The sequence below is a fragment of the Pseudophryne corroboree genome, chromosome 5 (assembly GCF_028390025.1).
Source record: "Pseudophryne corroboree isolate aPseCor3 chromosome 5, aPseCor3.hap2, whole genome shotgun sequence".
NCBI lineage: Eukaryota > Metazoa > Chordata > Amphibia > Anura > Myobatrachidae > Pseudophryne > Pseudophryne corroboree.
Window position 1 is genome coordinate 499,616,167 of NC_086448.1, and position 16,762 is coordinate 499,632,928.

Genomic DNA, 16,762 nt, shown 5'->3' on the forward strand with positions numbered 1-16,762 from the left:
TGCCATCAACGTTGTCTGCCAAGGCCGATGCCCAATGTCATAGTAGAGAGCATGTAAAATCCAAAAAACAAAAGTTCAGTAAAATTAAAAGCGACTGAGGAGAAGCGTAAACTTGCCAATATGCCATTTACGACACGGAGTGGCAAGGAACAGCTATGAGCCTCTCCTATGTTCCTCATGACTAGTGGGTCAGCTTCACATGAGGATGGAAGCACTCATCCTCCCGCTAGAAAAATGAAAAGAGTTAAGCTGGCAAAAGCACAGCAAAGAACTGTGCGTTCTTCTAAATCACAAATCCCCAAGGAGAGTCCAATTGTGTTGGTTGCGATGCCTGACCTTCCCAACACTGGATGGGAAGAGGTGGCTGCTTCATTTTCTCCCGCCACAGGAGCTGCCAGGAAAAGGATAACATTTCCAAAACCACCCGCTGGGCAGTCAGGAACGATAGCTGACATCTGGTCCGGACTGAAGGACCTGCCAACGATTACTGACACGTCGTCTACTGTCACTGCATATGATTCTGTCACCATTGAAAGAATGGTGGAGGAATATATGAGTGACAGCATCACTGTAGGCATGTCAGACAGTCCGTACGTATACTGGCAGGAAAAAGAGGCAATTTGGAGGCCCTTGCACAAACTGGCTTTATTTTATCTAAGTTGCCCCCCCCCCCCTCCCCTCCAGTGTGTACTCCGAAAGAGTGTTTAGTGCAACCGGTAACCTTGTCGGCGATCGGCGTAGGAGGTTACTTCCAGAAAATGTGGAGAAGATGTTGTTCATCAAAATTAATTATAATCAATTCCTCCGTGGAGACATTTACCAGCAATTGCCTCCAGAAAGTACACAGGGATCTGTGATGGTGGATTCCAGTAGGGACGAATTAATACTCTGTGTGGAGGGGGATGTACACAGTGAAAGGGGTGAGGAATCGGACGATGAGGAGGAGGTGGACATCTTGCCTCTGTAGAGCCAGTTTGTGCAAGGAGAGATTGATTGCTTCTTTTTTGGTGGGGGCCCAAACCAACCAGTCATTTCAGCCACAGTCGTGTGGCAGACCCTGTCGCTGAAATGATGGGTTTGTTAAAGTGTGCATGTCCTGTTTATACAACATAAGGGTGGGTGGGAGGGACCAAGGACAATTCCATCTTGCACCTCTTTTTTTATTATTTATCTTTGCATCATGTGATGTTTGGGGCCAATTTTTTTTAGGTGCCATCCTGTCTGACTCTGCAGTGCCACTCCTAGATGGGCCAGGTGTTTGTTCTGGCCACTTGGGTCGCTTAGCTTAGTCATCCAGCGACCTCAGTGCAAATTTTAGGACTAAAAATAATATTGTGAGGTGTTCAGATTAGACTGGAAATGAGTGGAAATTATGGTTATTGAGGTTAATAATACTATGGGATCAAAATTACCCCCAAATTCTATTAAGATGTTTTTGAGGTTTTTTTAAAAAAAACACCCAAATCCAAAACACACCCGAACGCCAAAAAAATTTAAGGGAGGTTTTGCCAAAACGCGTCCGAATCCAAAACACGTGGAAACAAATCCAAACACAAAACCCGAAAAATGTCCGGTGCACACCACTACTTGAGAGGCAGTTTATTTTTTTTCTATAAAAATGGATTGAATCTCCTACAGTACTTACATTTTCAATACCTGAAACACTGCCTCATGCAATTAAACACAGTCCCAGCACCTTACACTGACCACACCCACTGTTAGTTTCACTAGAGATTTCTTGTACTTTGTTACATCGCTTTCTAACACATCACTTTGAAAAGAGTTATTATATAAGGAGTCAAAAATCTTTAGACTACCTTCTCTTAGGGCCTTGCGCTTTTTCTCTATGGCCAGTTGCTTAATCTTGTGGGAGGGTTTATGATAAACGTTTGCTACAGCAAAAACAAGCACAAATATGACGTACTGGGGCACTCTTATTCCAAAGATGGGTATTTATAATGATATCAAATATGTTATTAGATATCCTTAAAAGTAATGTTCAACACAAACAATACAAAAAAATATTTCAAATGACTCAGGATCATCACGTAATGAACATGCTAAATGCATGAGGTGAAAATATTAAGAGAAAACACCATCCTGTATCATGAAACAAGTAGTATACTAGGTTAAATTACCTCAAAGGGTGTGATCAGACACAAGAGTAGCTATATTCTCAGATCAATACTATAATCCTTTATAGTTATTCTACTGTAACAAATGGATACCTCACCACACCGATGTGTGCATCTTATAAATAGACACAGTGCGTGTAATCACATGCTGCATCTAAAGGCCAGTACTTACCGGCAGATCAGGGGAGAGATGTGTGCTGAGCACACATCTCTCCCCCCGCTTAGCACAGCGCGACGTGTGCTGAGCGTGCGGGGGGGGATGGCTCAATCTAGCAGCAGCGACAGCGACGCGCAGGGCCGCGCATCGCTATCGCTGTGGGGGGTACACGGAGAGATCTTGCTGAAAATCGAAGCAATCTAGTCAGATTGCTTAGATTATTGCTCAGTGAGTACCCCGCTTAACATTATATAACTCCTTCTTGATCCAGCAACCAGATGCAAACAAAAGGAATATTGATCAATATTGCAGATTTAGCTTTTTTTTCTATGGCAAGTTGCTGAATCTTGTTGGATTCCAGCTGAGCCCTGGTTGCTTCCTGTTGAGCCAAAGTAACCTGCAGCAAGGCCTTCAGAATATCCTCCATGTTATCTTGTGGTGTAGGAGTGAAGCAGGATCTGGATTTCCAATTCAACAGATGATTACACCACAATGAAGAACAAAGGACAATAGTCTTTTCTCCCAAAACAAATTGTGTGTCTGTCACTTTAGATTTGAAACAAACTTTTTTCCTATTAGCACAATTCTTTTTATTTTCCATAATTATTTTCTCACCATACACACAGGAAGTGCTTTTATTGTCACTTGTACAACACTTTGTTTTCAAAAGTATTTTCAATACAGCAAAACATTTTCCTTCATGTGGCCCTACAATAACCACCATATAGCATGACACTTTCTCTTTATCTGCGTTTTTGCAAAAGTAATGTCCACACAACACTTAATTAGACACACTTTATTATAATGAGCTAGGATAATAGACAAGATAAACACACATTTTCCTTTAACCCTTTCTCTGCTGCAACAAATTCACAAACACTTGTTTAATGCTTTGTGTTTTTCACACATTTCTCTTCAAGTACACAGTACAATATGTACCTCATGGCAATTTCCATATATTTGTACTTTTAGAAAATTTTGCATCATGGTTATGCACATATACAGACAAATTTCTATTTAAATACTTCAAAATATGATGAGCATTAACATGTTGAGTCCACTATGATGGTGTAATAACCATCCATATTTCCATTTAAGATGCTGTAATCCACTTTTCTGTGTAGATCTAATGCAAGCCACTTCTCCATCAATTATGATGATATGGGGTAATTAGCTCGGTAGATGGGTGTATTGGTGCAGTACCACACACAACTTTTCCTGTGAATAAATGAAATAATGATTTACTGTCAGCAAAAAACAAATAGAAAAATGATAAACAGCTTCGTCCCTGTGTAGTGCACTACATCACTAATTGTCACCTCTCTATATGGGCAGCTAGTCTGCAAAGTCTCTCCCAAAAGTCTCAGTCCTGTGTCTCACAGGTTCAGTAAGGCACCTCCTGGCCTACTCACACTTAGGCTCACTGGCCTGTCTTGCCTGGCTGTCACAGCTTTATAAGAACAGTGTTAGAGATTTAGGACTCTACCTACAGTACATCCTACAGGTCTGAACCCTAGTCGCCTGGTTTGTTTCACTGCCTCAGACCCACCTTAGCTCTTTGCAAAGGGCAGCCCCTTCTCTTCTCTGTGTGGGTGGATCCCTCCAGCCACACACAATATCACCTGCTTCCCAGCACAATCCCTGCTGATACTGCCACTATATACAAAACACACACACACATACACTTACTTCATTGATCAAATGGCAAAATGTAAATGTCTAGTACTTGGTCTCTATAATACATATGGGGGGTCATTCCGAGTTGTTCGCTCGCTAGCAGATTTTAGCAGCATTGCACACGCTAGGCCGCCGCCCTCTGGGAGTGTATCTTAGCTTAGCAGAATTGCGAATGAAAGATTAGCAGAATTGCGAATAGAAAATTCTTAGCAGTTTCTGAGTAGCTCGAGACTTACTCCTACACTGCGATCAGCTCAGCCCATTTCGTTCCTGGTTTGACGTCACAAACACGCCCTGCGTTCGGCCAGCCACTCCCCCGTTTCTCCAGACACTCCCGCGTTTTATCCTGGCACGCCTGTGTTTTTCCGCACACTCCCAGAAAACGGTCAGTTTCCGCCCAGAAACACCCACTTCCTGTCAATCACACTCTGATCACTTTTTGAGCTAAAATACTTAGCGCATGCGCATTGCGTACCATGCACATGCGCATTTTTGCCTTAATCGCTCCGTTGCGAAAATCGTCAACGAGCTAACAACTCGGAATGAGCCCCATAGAGTAATGATAATTCTGCTGTAAAGAGCAGCTTTAAGAAACTAGAAGACCCTGCAGAATACAAAATACGGAATACAGAATAATTGATCACCAATAATGCAGAGTAATTTAAAGAATCCAGAAAATATTTGTGGATGTTAGCTATACAAAATGATGTGTATTCTTATCTGATTCCTTACTGTCCCACTCGATTACTGCGATCTGTAGATGAAGGACTACTAATAGTACCTAGAATCTCCCTGAATTCATCCGGGGGTCGAGTTTTCAGTTCTATGGCTCTGACTCTATGGAACTCTCTTCCCTGCACAGTTCGACAGGCCTCTAGAATCCTTTAAAAATAAACTGAATACTTACACAGCATTTCACTAATATCTACGGTTAAGCTTGTTTTGTATTTCGTGGTGTAAAAGCAAATGTCACGCACTTTGATTCCTATTAGGAGAAAAGTGCTATATAAATAGCATTATTATTATTAGATATGTGATATGCAGGCGTGTCATGGGAATTTTCTGGGCGGCCAAATAACGTTGCCTGCTTTTCCTGCAATGGAGGGGTTGACCTCTATTTGCCGCTTTCTGCAATGTGATTGCAATAGATTTGGGATCGCATCACTGAGCGGTGCTACACATGCTGGGCAGCTTTGCTCTGTGCTGGGTGCCCCCCAGCAAATGATTTTATCAGTAGCAGTTTTTGCTATTTTAGCAGAAACTGCTACCAACTCTGAATAATAACCCCCTAAGTCCTAATACTCTGCTGCTGTGGATTCTATACTACGGACAGAAGCCCCAAGTGACTCAGGTCACTCTGTCAGATTTAAGACACTCTCCTAGAACCTGCTGTATTTAAAAAATAAATTAGTCTATTATGATCTCTATTCTGTTTCACTCTCAGATCACTACAACGCTTGTCTAATACCTCAAGTGTTTCACATATCAAACATCCCAACAGTTGCATGTTCGAATCCTACATTTTGTAAAAAGTGGATCTCTATCATCAACAAATGTTTAATGGACCTTATGCTTCTCTTCATTGGTGAATCGAACATGGAAGCTAACACTAATCCAGATGCGACTACGACGCACACGAAATCAGCCCTGTAAGGTGTATAATTTACAACAATATAAATTGTGGTGATGTTCAGCAGATCTTTATGCACTTATTTACACACCACAGACACCTATGTACTTATAATGCAATTAAACACTTTTCAGAAAATGGCAAAGAGACTGCAAAAGGACTGGCTTCTCACACACAATAACATGTGCAGCCCACACAACCTGTGGTAGGTTTTATGTGGCATACAACATTCCCATATACTTTGCTCCATCTCAGAATCAGAATCAGCTTTATTGGCCAGGTATACTTGCGTATACTAGGAATTTGTCTTCGGTTTGCTATACAACAGCCAAGTAGGTAACAGGTAAACAGGTGTGTGTGTGTGTGGGGGGGGGGGGCAAGTAAAGTTACACAGATAGGTATACCGTAGGGACACAAGTTAGTTACATGTATGTCTAGTCAGTCAATGTTCAGGAGTTCAGCAGGTGGACCGCTTGGGGAAATAAACTTTTGAGGCTTCTGGTGGACCTGGCGGGGACCGTCCTGTAACGCCTGCCTGAAGGAAGCAAGTTAAACATGCTGTGGCCGGGCTGTAGCGGGTCTTTTACTATCTTCGTTGCCCGCTTTTTAGCTCTGGACAGGTACAAGTCCTGGACTGAGGGAAGGTCGGCCACGATGATCTTCTCTGCGGTTCTGACCACCTTTTGGAGCCTGCATCTGTCCCTCACGCTAGCGGAGCTGTACCATACCAATATCGAGGAGCACAGTACCGATTCCACACTCGCGGAGTAGAAGAGGAGAAGCTTCTGTGAGATGTTGAACTTCCTTAGTTGCCTGAGGAAGAACAACCTCTGCTGTGCTTTCCCAACAGTGGCATCAGCGTTGGACCCCCATTGAAGGTCCCGGGAGATTGTGGTCCCTAGAAACTTGAAGGAGTCCACTAGCGATACCACACTGTCAGCAATCATTAGCGGAGGTGCACTAGATGACTTCTTCCTGAAGTCCACTATCATCTCAACAGTTTTGAGGGGGTTGACCTCAAGGTTGTTGTGGATGCACCACTGGGCCAACCGGTCTACTTCCCGTCTATAGGCCGATTTGTCCCCGTCCTTGATGAGGCTGATGACGGTGGTGTCATCTGCGAATTTGATGATCTTTACTGATTGTGCCTCTGAGGTGCAGTCATTTGTGTACAGGGAGAAGAGCAGGGGTGAGAGGACACAGCCCTGAGGGGCCCCTGTACTAATGGGCCGCGCTTGAGAGGTGAATTCCCCTGCTTTCACCACCTGTGTCCTATCTGTCAGAAAGTCTACTATCCAGGAACAGGTAACTTCTGGGACCTATAGGTTCATGTTCAAAAAGCAATGTTATGGTCCACGGTTCACTTTTGCAAAGCCTTTAGCGATTGTTGTAGTTTTTGATGCATATGTTCATGGTTTGTAGAGGTGAACAAAACAATACCATGATTCTGAGTTGTGAGTAAAGCACAAAAAAGAAGCAAGTAACTGTGCACCTTAGCAAAACCATGTTGGACTTTTGGGGGCATGGGGAGGTTGGGGGTGTTGCTAATTTAAAATGTGCAGAGGCATGTTCAAACGGAAATCTAAATTGCAGTGTAATAATAAAGCTTTCCAGCATTTGTGGGCTATATGCAAGAGCAGACAGTATTTACCCTGTATGTAAGTGTAAATGTATTTGCACCCCTTGCATTGCAGCATGGCTTTCCCAGGTACAGTAACTCGCTCTTTTTTTATTTACTCCCAACTCAGAATCGGGCCCTAAGTAACCAGAAATTGTGGCTACTATAACTAGAGATGAGTGGGAGTGGTTCTCGAGAACCGAGCCCACCCGGAGTTCTGAGATCCGAGGGAATCCAAGCGCCGGCTCAGATTTTCCCACCTTGCTGGGATTCCAAATCAAGGCAAAATGTCATCATCCCTGTGTCAGATTCTCGTGTATTTTGGATTTGGTATACATCCCTCTGACAGTGATTCTGTGTCATTTCTCACAGGACCGCCGGAGAGCTGTGTGCTCTGAAGGTCTTTACTGACTCCACTCTGTGTCCATCCACTCCAGTGCTGAGCTAACCTGACCTGTCTGTGTCTACTGTGTCCATCCACTCCAGTAGCTGAGCTTACCTTACTTACAGCATCTGTCCATTGTGTCCATCCACTCCAGTGGCTGAGCTGACCTGACCTATCTGTCCACTGTTTCCATCCACTCCAGAGGCAGAGCTGAACTACAGTATATGTCCGCTGTGTCCATCCACTCCAGTGGCTGAGCTGAACTACAGTATATGTCCGCTGTGTCCATCCACTCCAGTGGCTGAGCTGACCTGAACTATCTGTCTACTGTGATCATCCACTCCAGTGACTGTACACTCCTTAGTGTTGTTAATATTGGATGATCTAGATTACATTACAAGAAGTTAGCAAGTCATTGGTAACATCTATTGTCTAAGTGTTTCACACAGGTGCTGTACTGTGACTCCACCAGCCATACCCCACTACATACACAGTAAATAAGCACCGTGACCCTGCAGTGTGAATTGTCATTTGGAATTATTTATTTTTTTAAAGTAGAAAAAAGTGTTCTTTTTTTGTACAGCTTGTTTGTGCTGTACCCCACTGCATTCACATAAATATAAGCGGTGTGAATTGTCATTTGCAGAAATAGTTTTTAAAAAGTTTTCTTTTTTGTACAGCTTGTGCGCACTGTACCCTACTGTGATTTTGTTCGCATAAATATAAGAACTATTACTCCCTGCAGTGTGAGGTGTATATTGCAAAAAAAAATCTAAAATGTTCTTTTTTAGTACAACTTGCATGTGCTGTACCCCACTGTGACTTTGTTCACATAAATATAAGCACTGTGACTCTGCAGGCTGTACCCCACTGTGTTCATATGAAATAAGCATTGTCAGTATGCAGTGTGAGTTGTGATTTGCAAAAACAGTTAAAATAATAAATACTTTAAATAGTTGTCTTTTGTACAACTTGTGTGTGCTGTAGGTGCTGTACCCCACTGTGTTCACACAAATATAAGCACTGAGTCTATATAGATCATGATCAGTCAATAGAAGAGCAGAAACAGCAACCAAGTACTAGTGCTGTGGCAGCTGCCAGTCATTATAGTACTACAACATCTAGTAAAGGTGGTCCAGTGGACAGAAAATTTAGGAAAGGGCACCTGAAATCAAAATCTTTCATACTGTTAAAAAGGGGTAGATGTGTCACATTAAAAACTGACAAACTAGTGCCCAAATAAAAGAACACTAAGGCTGAAGAATAAACTGTGTGTTCACAAATCTCTGAGGAGAGTCTAGAGGTGCCCATGTCAGCTATGTGTGCATCTGACATTTCTCAGACTGTACTCATAGAGAAGCTTCCATCACCTACTTCCACCATTTCTGCATCATCTGTATATGTGGGGATGAGTAGTACAAGTAAAGATGGTGATGATGACGATGATGATTTTGAAATAATGGAAATTGAAGATGCTACTGTGGAAGTGGAACAGGATGAGGGGGATATTTGTGATGCTACTGAGGATGATGATGTTCATGATTGTGTAAGTCAGCCACCAGTGGCAGCAGTTCTTGCCTGTAATAAACATAAAGTCATTGTGATGCCTGGGTATAAGACCAAAAAAGCCACCTCTTGGTTGTGGGATTATTTTTAGCCAAATCCTGACCACATTTGTGAAAGCATCTGCTCCATTTGTGAGGCCAAATTTAGAAGAGGTAGGGACGTTAACCATCTAGGTACTGCCTCCATGTTACATCATTTGCAGTGAATTCGTTACATTTATTTTACAAAATTATAATTTGTTGTAATTAAAACCCTCATCATAAACCTCCTCATTAGTGATCAGAGGCAGTACAAAAAAATTGGTTTGTAGGGGTCCAAACAAACCAAGCACTTCACTCACAAAAGTGACAGTCCATGGTACTGAAGAGCTTGGTTTGTTGAACTGTGCATATCCTGCATATAGGTAGTGGGAAGGCCAAGGCCAATTCCATCTTGCGTCACTTTTCTCTTCATAATGGACAATATTTTTAGGGGGCATTGGGGATGGTCTTTGCATTACTAATTTGCAACACATTTTGAACAAGAAATTTTGTGGCGCCTCACACATTTATTTTAATCAATCAATCAATCAATCAATCATTCTAGTATTCTTTTATGGCCTTTTCTCTCCTGACTTTCAGCAAAACAGAAGGTTGATTATAGTCCCATGTCTCAAATTGTTTTTTTTTTTTCAATAATCAGTCGGTACTTATTGTATTTTTTATGGGATTTTCTCTCCTGTCTTACTGCAAAACAGAAGGTTGTTATATTGTCCACGTCTCAGTTTTAATTTTTTTAAATAATCAATCGATCATGCTTTTACCTGCCTTCCACTAGGGTCTCTGATCTAGTTCATGATTAATGAAAACATTCTTGGTTACTTTCTGTGGGGTCATATAGTTTATTAAACGGCCACCCTGTCTGCCATTGCAGTGCCACTTTGTTTCCTAGATGTCCAATGTTTGAAGTTGAACTGCTACATGTTTGTGTCGCCCACTGTCATCACTTAGCTTAGTCAGCCAGCTTGCTCAATGCAATTGTTTGGCCTAAAATGGATGAAAAGAATACTGTGAGCTGTGACTCAGTCAAAATTGACTGGAGATGACTGGAAATTAATGTTATTGAGGTTAATAATATTGTAGGAACAAAAATAGGCCCAGAGTATGTGATTTTAGCTGTTATCAATTGTTGTAAGAAATACAGATCCAAAACCAAAATATGAGGGCGGTTTTGGCAAAACCAAAATCAAAGCACATAATTAATACAAATCCAAAACCAAAACACGGCAGTAGGCGCACATCTCTAACTATAACATTTGGACAGTCTCACATTAAGGGGGAGATTCAAATGTTTGAAAAGTCAGTTGGGAGTCTGTTTTTTCCTATCTAATAGACAGGAAAAAACCGACACCCAACCGACTTTTCAAACATTTGAATTCCACCCTAAGTTTCGTTTTTTGGTTTATCCCTCATTTACAGTAGGTATTTTATAACTCATGACTGCCTTTATTTTAAGTGTCACAAACTTAAATCTGCATACCTCCCAACTGTCTTGATTTTGGTGGGACAATCATGTTTTTTGTGCACTCTCCTTCTATCCCACCCACGGGCTGCAGTGTCCTGCTGGGGGAGGGGAAGTAGGGAGGCCCCTTCTAAGCAGAGCAACAGTTAATAGAGGCTTTGTGGATGCACATGTCATTTATTCATGGAAGAAAGGGACTGGGGGCGTGACCAGCAGCTTGCGGAGCGGTGTGCATGCCAACACTATGACGGAAAATGGGGGCATGACTCATGGGCACATAATTTTGTGTGAAACCACACCTCCTAGCTGAGAAACCACACCCCTCATTTCAGGTGTGCACCAACTGGAAAAAAACAGTGGGAGGTATGCTTTTGTAGCTCTCAGATACATTATTTTATTGCCAAATGTAATTGCATATCCTTTGTATAATGAACCTGGACTGAGTGAATGGACTGCTATTAGTGAGCAAGTATTGGAAGGGCCATCGAGGGGGTAGCTGGGTACTAATTAAACAGGCGCAGGATTTCTGAAGGGGCCCAGGTCTGCCACCCCCCTTCACCCCTCTTACCTGTTAGCAACAATGAGGTGAAGTGAGGTCAATGACTCTGGAGGCAGTGGCTAGTACCAGAGCCAGATTTGCACACATATATACAGTATGAACCCAATGGTTCAAGCGGGCATTATACAAAGCAGAGCGCTGTAAATTTGGTGAGTTTTGTCTATAAAAATGATTACAAAAATACCTATATTATATTTATAAGTTATAAATACCTTATTTGTATTATTGTAATCATTTTTATAGCCAAAATTCTGGACTGTAATTCTGGGGTGTAGTACGGGTGACCGGCGGTCTCCTGACCGCCGGTCACCTTACCGACGCCGGGATCCCGGCAGCATACCGACGCCGGGATCCCGGCGGGGAGGGGCGAGTGCAGCAAGCCCCTTGCGGGCTCGCTGCGCTCGCCACGCTGCGGGCTCGGTGGCGACCTGCGGTCGCCACGGGTTCTATTCCCACTCTATGGGTGTCGTGGACACCCACGAGTGGAAATAGTCCCTGTTGGTCGGCATGCCGACCATCGGGATAGTGAGCCGTCGGGCTCACGGAGGAGGTCATGTGACTGTCGGTCAGCCGGCCGGTGGTCACATGACTACCACACGTAATTCTGGAGTGTAAGTATGACAGGTGAAGCACAGTCTTCCCTGCCTAGCCTGATAACACGTCACTGGTCAGCACTGTTTGTCTCCGCAGCCAAGCGTGTGCCTCGGCCTGTATGGGGGGAGCAATCATACTGATAATTGCTCCCCACCCGCTATACATGGTGTTGCAAATCCTTTTTATTATCAATTATTTTTCTCTACACCCCTGAGTAATGGCCACAGTTATCTCAGGGATAGTACATAGTCCTGGGGGTTAACACATTTCTGTAGACTGCAGTTTATAACGCAATTACTGCAAAATCCGGCATCCCAACAAGGATCACCATCCGGGCGCCAGAATACCGACCGCTGGGATACTGACCGCTGGGATACCGACCACCGGGATTCTGACCACCGGGATCCTGAATGAGTGTGGACCGGGCTGCCAGGCAGGTAAGCTGTCCGGGAAGGGGGGGGGATAGGTTTAGGCTGTGGGGGTGGGTTAGGATTAGGCTGCGGGAAAGGGATGGTTAGGGTTAGGATTCAGGGAAGGGGGGTTTGGTCTAGGCACCCTCGGGGAGGGTTACGGTTAGGCTTCGGGGGGGGGGGGGGGGGGGTACTAAGCATCGGGATGCAGCGGTCGCATCCCAACTGCCAGCATTTCCTGCCCAACTCGAAATTCAGGCATCTCTATAAAATATTATTTAACAGATTAACAAGGAAAGTTAATATATAATGAATTAAATATTGTATTATAATTAATGATAAATATTATAGAAATTCACTGGTGGTTAAAGCTATTGCTATTATTTTATTTGCTCATAACTTGAAGTTTTTATCTTGCTGATACCTCACTGCTGTGGAGTGTTACAAGTCACATGATAACATGAGCTTGCTTGATAATCTGAATTAATAAATGAGTAAAATGTAGACATCTATATGGAATACAGTACAGTGGAAACTGGACCACTTAGGCTACTTTATCTTCACCTGTCCGTTCAGCAGGTTGTCTTTGTCTGATTTCCTATTGTGGAAGAGATTGGTTTGGCTGAGAGCCATCAACACCTACTTTCTGTTTCAGCTACTATATATAAGGACTTGCACAGTCCGAGCACCATGCAGAGCACAGACTCAGACACGTCCTTTGTTTGAACCAGATACGAAGGTAAGATGAACTTCTCTCATTCACAGAAGACAGGGCAATTTAGCAGTAGAATTTGTTGCATTTCTACAATACACTTCAGTGGACTTCTTTTAAAGGTCTGGGACATACATTTATTTTTATTTTTAATCCTTTTTCTTTAACCTGTATTGATTCTAATTTTTATTTTTAATTTCCACAAATCATTACATATCTTAAATATTTCAGGTGGTCCTTTTTTAGTTACCAACTACTGTCAACATTTCTACTTATTTCGTATAACAGATGCAATATTGAATGAGATAGAGATTGCATTCTATCTACAGTATCTATCTATCTATCTATCTATCTATCTATCTATCTATCTATCTATCTATCTATAATTTTTACATCTTAGAAGTACAGTAGTTCCAGAAACAGGAAGAAATTAGTGACATGATTTTTTTTAAATAAATGAAATTAACATCAGACATTTGAATATAACAAATCTTGTGCCAACTTAATAGGGTACCATCAACTTTGTTCTGAGTACTGGGACTTTTTTCCAGAGGGGCAAAAAAAATCACTGTACATTTAATTTCTATACAGTTTGCAATGTATTACATAAATCTATTCATGTATATTATACAACCATGCATTATGCATGGTTGTATACATGAATGATGCATTTAATACATTTGTTGTGTGGCAGGAGGTATTTTTTTTCCAGAATATGCACAGAAAAAAGTACACACAGAAGATAAGAATAATCTCTTCTAGATAGGACACTGAGTCTACTATGAGCAGTTGTGGCCAAGTGAGATGAGGAAGTGTAGCTACGTGACACTGTGCACAGCAGTAATGAGGATCATTTGCAAGTGGAACCTCCCTTGCACAGTTTATTTCATACATACCAATTGCTTTTGAAACATTCATGATACTGTATCCTATGACTGCAGCCTGTAGACACCATCACTCAATATCCTGATGTGGTTATTTGTGGGAGCATACACATTGCAAGGAAGATAAATTGCTTCTAAGACTTTATTTGTTTGAAATGTAATCATTAATGGTACATATCTTTTATGTAGACTATAAAAATATTTACTCATTTGGTGATCACAAATGATTAACATACATGATATGTATAGAAAAGGTTTCCTTATGCGATAAAAGGGAATGCTTTCAAACGTAGGTTATCCTGGAATATACTGAAAGTGAGGGGCAGAAGTTTTGTTCTTAAAAGAGTCAACATTTACATACTGCATACAATATATATGGTCACGACTGATCAACAAAAGGAATAAAAGGGACACCCTTATGTCAGATATGTAGCCAAAACTTTGTGGGCCCCATAGCAACACTTTAAGAGCTCCTGACGCAATGCTTCTAGAGAAACAACTCTCTGCAGCAATTGTCAATTTTATATTAACATAATAGTGCCGTAGTTTATTTTAGGAACCTTAATAGTGCCCTCGTTCATATTATGTCACACTGCAGGGTCACCAGTACACATTATGCCACACAGTACACCCAATTCACATTATGACATACAGTGTCCCCAGTTCATATTATGCCACACTATAGTGCCTCTCCTGCATATTCTGCCACATTACAGTGCCCTATTTCATATTATGTAACATTACAATGCCATCCAGTTCATTTTATACCACATTACAAAGAGCAAATCCAGGGGCATAACTAGATATATTGTAGGACCGAAGGCCCCTATATACAACCCCATGGTGAAAAATTGATATAACAGACGTAACTATGACAGGGAAGGTGTGCCCATCTCAGCACTGGGCCCCATAGCAGCTGCCCTCCCTACACCTATGGCAGAGGCTCTCAAACGCGGTCCTCAAGGCACCCCAACGGTCCAGGTTTTCTGTATATCCATGGCTCAGCACAGATGGCTAAATCAAATTGGTGTGGCCAAGCATGAATAAACTTAAAATCTGGACCAGAGCCGGCCATAGGCATAGGCAAACTAGGCAATTGCCTAGGGCATTTGATATGCCTAGGGGCATCAGCAGCTTCTGCTGATTAAAATGATATGCGGCATGCCTATATTCTGTGTGTAGCATTTCATATGCAGATACAGCCACAGTCTCACACAGTATATAGGCATGCTGCATATAATTTTAATCAGCAGAAGCTGCTTGTGCATCCTAGCCACATAACAATGCAAATAAGATGCATTTTCTTTAAAAAAAAAAAAAAGGTGCCCAAAGTTAGCATTGAGGCAAGATTTATGAGGACACATCTGTATCCAAGCAGAGGCAGAGGTCAAAGTGTTAGTAGCAGTGTGAGTGCTGTGTGCATGTGAGTGGGTTGGTTGTGCAGTAGTGTTCAGAATATGTGTAAGGAGCATTATGTGTGTCATGTAAAAATGCATTAATAATGTGCAACATATGTGTAAGGAGCACTATGTGTGTCATTATGTGTATAAGGGCATTAATAATGTGCTGCATATTTGTAACAGGGTACTACTGTATGTGTGTCATTATGTGTAAAGGGGCACTAATAATGTGCAGCAAATGTGTAGGTGGCACTATGTGTGTCATTATGTGTATAAGGGCATTAATGATGTGCAGCATATGTGTAAGGGACATTATGTGTAAAAGGGCATTAATAAAGATAGTCATAATGTGTAAGGTGCATTAATAAGGTGTCTCATATGTGTAAGGGGCATTACTGTGTGGAATTATGTGTATAAGGTTCTCTAATATGTGGCGTTGCGTATAGAAAGGGCACAACTGTGTCGTCTAATTTCAATAGAGAGCAATAGGGTGTGGTGTAATGTGAATAAGGAGCAATTCAGTGTGATGTAATGTGAATAAGGGGCTCTACTGTGAGGAGTAACGTTTATAAGGTAAAGTGATACTACTGTGGGATGTAATATGAATTATCAACACTATCGCATGATCAAATGTGAATAAAGTTGCAGTAACGTGTGGTGTAATTGGAATTGGGGTTACTATTTTGTGGCCATGCCCCTTGCCAGCAAAAACACACCCATTTTTGGGCTGTGCGCCAAATGTGTGAGCTGTTCCTATTTAAAGTATAGGGGGTACAAACACCAAAATAAGGACTGCTATGGGTGAGGGGTGATAGTGCTGGGAAAGAGGTGTAAGGTCAGAGGCGGAACCAGCGGTGGTGCTAGGGGGCACCAGCCTAAATCTTGCCTAGGGCATCATATTGGTTAGGGCCGGCTCTGATCTGGACCGTTGGGGTGCCTTGAGGACCTCGTTTGAGAACCTCTGCCCTATGGTAACTACACATATGTACTTAGAATAAAAGGAGAGATGTACAAAAAAAATGCCCCTTTAATCTCAAACAACATTTGGGAGCAAAAATTTGTCTCTGAAGACCCAACATTCTTTTTAAAAACTTTTTTTCCAAATAAAATGTAAATAAATAAGGAGGAACCAGTGTCAGTGAATACACACAATGGTATGTACTTACCCATTGTGGGGGGAGATGGTGGCAGTGAGTGAAAATCCCAAATGAAGCTTTAGCAGCGTGCAAGTAAGGAAAAAAGCAAGCACTGAGAAAGATGAGGAGAGAGAGAGCGAGAGAGAGAGAAAGCCAGACAATGCCAGACATTACATCTAGTACAGACATATTTGCTGACAGTCCTTATAAGAGCAGTTCACCTACAGTACTTAGGTGCTAGTTACAGGTTGCAAATCCATACTGAGCCACTGAGTCAGCTAACATACTGCATACTCTTCCTATACTGTGGATAAACTACCAGTCAGTCAGCTCCTAACTGTTACAGGCTGTGTTTAAACAATGACATTTAGGAGCTAATTGTCTGGAACTTTATCTCTC

The 16,762-nt window shown here is 42.1% G+C and overlaps 1 protein-coding gene and 1 long non-coding RNA gene across 10 annotated transcripts in view; one reads left to right on the forward strand and one right to left on the reverse strand.

Annotated features, from left to right (window-relative positions):
- The window catches only part of LOC134927903 (cytochrome c oxidase subunit 4 isoform 1, mitochondrial-like), a 353,718-nt gene that overhangs the window by 95,074 nt on the left and 241,882 nt on the right, over window positions 1-16,762 (forward strand). The window contains exon 1 of one of the 9 annotated variants that reach the window (XM_063923015.1): window positions 12,887-12,970. The exons of the other annotated variants lie outside the window; for them this stretch is intronic. The gene's annotated coding sequence lies outside the window, so the exon portion shown is untranslated. Of the gene's footprint in view, window positions 1-12,886; window positions 12,971-16,762 lie in introns of those variants that run through there. 9 annotated transcript variants of the gene reach the window in all.
- The window catches only part of LOC134927905 (uncharacterized), a 32,348-nt gene continuing 18,659 nt past the window's right edge, over window positions 3,074-16,762 (reverse strand). The window contains exon 2 of the long non-coding RNA XR_010177768.1: window positions 3,074-3,510. This is a non-coding gene — a long non-coding RNA (uncharacterized LOC134927905). The remainder of the gene's footprint in view (window positions 3,511-16,762) is intronic.